The 4,154-nt window shown below is 47.4% G+C and overlaps 1 protein-coding gene across 43 annotated transcripts in view; it reads right to left on the bottom strand.

The window, feature by feature from the left end:
- Nucleotides 1-4,154, bottom strand: part of Ank3 (ankyrin 3) — a 642,120-nt gene that overhangs the window by 139,693 nt on the left and 498,273 nt on the right. The gene's annotated exons all lie outside the window — the stretch shown is intronic.

Raw genomic sequence — 4,154 nt, 5'->3', positions numbered from 1 at the left:
GCTGTGCAGGGAGGGGGCTGTAGATGGAGGGTGCTGTGGAGGGAGAGGGCTGTGGAGGGAGAGGGCTGTGGATAGAGGGGGCTGTAGAGGGAATGAGCTTCTGAGAAGGTGAGTTTAGCTCCCCGCCACTGTCTCTCTTTGTCCTTCCACTGTCTGCCATAGAATGACACACAAGACCCTTGCAGGATGTGAACCACTCGATCGTGGCCTTCCCAGCCTCCAGAACAGTGAGAAGTCCCCTGTTCCTTATCAATATGGTGTCAGAGCAGCCCCCAAAGAATGAAGACACCATGTACTGCCTGCAAGCTGCAACCTTTAATCTTCATGGGAGTTGTTTTTCTCATTGATTCCTGATGGTCTGTCTGTCCCTCTGTACCCGATAGCCTGACCCATCACCCTGCAGGTATTCAGACAGATTATTGTTTTGTGTCACCTTGGCTCGCCTCACTCTACCAAGAACACTTTCCCACAGCCTGCCCATGGAGACAGCACATGGCAGCTGAAAACTCAACTCAAAAGCCACCCCCTCAGGGAACTCGGCTGCCTCTTCTTGCCTCTCGGTTTCCAACACCCAGGGGCCACTTTGTCTTTGACCCCAGCACTGGATATCTAGTGACACTTTCTCATTTATACATTTGTCTCTTGTTGCCACAGTTTGAAGCTATCGAGGGCACAGGCTATCTCCTCGTAGCACGCGTCTCAAAGTGACTGGCACGCACCGATTAAAGGAAGAAAGGAGACTCTGCAGTCAGAATCAGATACTCTAATCCTCTGGGTCTATTCGGCCACCCTTCTCTCAGTTGGTCCCTGATAATCTGCTATAGACAAAGACCCCTATTTATTAGTTGGGTCTCAGGAGCCTTGAGTGTCTGACCCGAGAAAGTGCTTTCTGGGACTTTACCATCCACAAGAAAGTCAAGATTGCACTGTGATATGGACTCGAACTTGACTGTAGTGAGTGGAAATGTCACCTCTAGACTCCTCTGACTCGCTAAGCCAGGGCAGAAGGAGGTTTTACATTCCTATTTTTAGTCTTGACCTATGCTGCGTGGAAACACCAGCTTACCCTGAGAACTGTTTGGCCCTCTGACCAAATGCTCGGACACACCCTTCAGAGACCTGCGCCTCCGTAGCCCAGAGGAACACTGGGACTTTGTCCAAGGCTACAGTGTAAGACATGAGGGCAGGAGACAGCTCACCAACCTCCATCCCTCCATAAAAGAGAACATTCACAAAGCAGCACCAAAAGAGGAAGGAGGATCAGGCAATGTGCCTAACACTAACAGTGTGGGTGGTAAAGACATGGAGAAGTCCTTATCAGATATCTTCTGTGTTTTTACATCTATAAAGGACAGAACCTTCAGCTGAGCCTGGGTGTGGTGTTGCATGTGTGTAAGTCCAGCATTTGGGAAGACGAGGCCTGCCTGGGCTACATGGTGAGACCCGTCTCAAAAACAAATGGCATCAATGAAAGAGAAAAAAAAAATCATGAGTTAGTCACTTCCAGCCCCCAACCAGGAAAGGGTTTGCTATTCTCTCAGACACGACAGTCTTGCTGTCTTCTAACACATCCCACAAATTCTAGGCCCTAAGGAACAATTAAAACAGCTCTAGCATCTCTACAATGTGTGTTAGGTCTGGACAAGGTGCACATATTCTTTATGGTTCTCAACCATCCTGAGGCTGAGACCCTGTGATACTGTTATCCATGTTGTGACACCCCCCACCCCCAAACATAAGAGTATTTTCATTGCTACTCTGTGGCTGTAATTTTGCTACTGTTATGAATCTTAATGTAAGTCTCTCATGTGCAGGCTATCGGACATGCGACCACCAGGGGTCGCTACCCACAGGTTGAGAACCACAGCTTTAAAGGCTTATCCTGGGTCCCTTCTGAGGTACAAAGTACGGTCTAAGGGAAGAGAACCAAGATCATTTCAGAGACTCTGAGGACATGCTTTCAATAAGAGGCAAAGAATTTATCTGGAGATCCCAAATAAAATTCTGAACTTCCAAAGCTCTGTTTTCAGGAAAGCAAAATGGTGCTTGATTCCTATACTCAAGGAAGATATAGATATAGATATAGATATATAGATATAGATGTAGATGTAGATGTAGATGTAGATATATCTAAATAGATGGCATTTAGATCCCCATTGACAGTCCCCCACCATGCCTGTGCACACACACACACACTGGTATGTAAAGTAAGAAGTATGACTAGGTACTGCAGGCTCAAGTGTTGCTTTCTTATTAACCTCTAGACTTTGCCAGCAACCAAGCCAAACTTCTTTCTAGCATATCATCTTGTCTCTGGAGACAGATCGGGTAAAAATAGACCTTAGCATCCCATTATCCCTTACCGTGTATACTTTTTAGCATCCCAGTCACCTAAAGTCATGCATCACGTTTCTAGGATGGGTACAAGGTACCAGCAACTTTGAAAAGGGGGTAAAGAAGAAGGGTATGAAGGGGGGGTGCAGCTGTGGTGCTAATGGCGCCCTCTGAAGCTCTGTCTACTGGCATTCAGAAACCGAACTTGCAGGAGTGAACATGGTAGAGGCTGTATGCATTCTTTTTATTGAAAGAAAAAAAAAGTGCCCAGCTGAAAACTACATTTCCCAGAATCTCTTGCATCAAAAAGTGGCCAATGAGATATCAAGATCAGAGGTGGGTGGGGCTTCTGGGGAAGCTCTGCAGTCCTGTGAACTTGCTGCAGCTTGTGAGAGGCAGAAGTGAGCTTTGTTTGCCCCCTTGGTGCTGGATGCAGAAAGAGGAATTCAGCTATTGAAACCACTGTACGGAGGATTGTTCCCCCAGCAGATAAGCCAGCTTGTAACTGAGATAACTGGTCTGCTCAGGATCCAAGTTTACAAAGTCTCTGGCTTGCTGTGCTTATCTGAAGATGGTGTTACAGGGATGTCAGGACATCAACACTGGCCCAGGCAATGTGCCACGATACCGAGGATCAATGTCCCATTAGAAAAGTTGATGCTTAATTGACTGTGGCCTCAGGTTAATGGGACATAACAGAGTTATTATTTACTGGTCCCGCTCTTCGACTACTGATCAATGAGTTTGTAAATTTGGAAACAGTCACTCTACATTTTATTTGATAGATGCAAAGCTGGATATTGACTACTTATTTTATTATTTTCATTTTCATTTTCTTTTATTGAAAGAGGACCTCAGGTCCCTTGTACTCCACTATGTATCCAAGGGTAGGGAAACCTTGAACTTCTCATTCTCCTGCCTCCATCTGCAGTGTGCTGGGAGTAGAGGTGTGCTTGACATTAAATCCAGGGCTGTGTGCATGCTAGACGCTCTCCCACTGAGCCCCATCCCAAGTCTGTGACCTCTTTATTCATGAACATAAAAATGAACCAGGCTCATTTCTTTCTACACATCTCATTCCATAAGTACTGCTACTTCGTGCCTGGTTGGCACCAGCGTGCCAGCACTGTTCCCCCTGTGAGAACAGGTAGATTATCTACTCTCTGTATACTCACTGCCAATCAAGACTCTGGGCTACTTAGGAACAGGTTCATGAGCACAAAGGCACTGTCTTAGTCACTTCTCTATTGCTGTGAACAGACACCACGGTCAAGACAACTTACAAAGGAAATCATTTAATTGGGGGCTTGGTTACAGTTTCAGAGAATTAGAGACCATGGTCATCGTGGGGGGGGGTAGGTGTGGGGGATAGGGCATGACATCAGGCAGGCAAGCAGGCTTGGCACTAGAGCAGTAGCTAAGTGCTTCCATCTTATCAGCAAGGTGGAAGCAGAGAAAGAGAGGGAGGGAGGGTGGGAGGGAGAGAAGGAGGGAGGGAGGGGGGATAGAGGAAGGGAGAGAGATAGGTGGGGGAAAAGAGGGAAGGAGGGAAGGAGGGAGGAAGAGATGGAGGAAGGGAGGGAAAGAGAGGTGGAGGATAGAGGGAGAGAGAGATAGGTGCAGAAAAAGAGGGAGGGAGGGAAGGGGGAAGGAGTGAGGGGAGAGAGAGAGAGAAGAAGAGAGAGAGAGGTGAGGGATAGAGGGAGTGAGAGAGATAGGTGGGAGAAAAGGAGGGAGGGAAGGAGGAAGGGAGAGAGGGAGGGCTAATGGGAGGGGGAGAGAGAGAGAGAGAAAGAGAGAGAGAGAGAGAGAGAGAGAGA

This window comes from Mastomys coucha, unplaced genomic scaffold (assembly GCF_008632895.1).
Source record: "Mastomys coucha isolate ucsf_1 unplaced genomic scaffold, UCSF_Mcou_1 pScaffold3, whole genome shotgun sequence".
NCBI lineage: Eukaryota > Metazoa > Chordata > Mammalia > Rodentia > Muridae > Mastomys > Mastomys coucha.
This window is presented reverse-complemented; position numbering and strand designations above follow the sequence as displayed.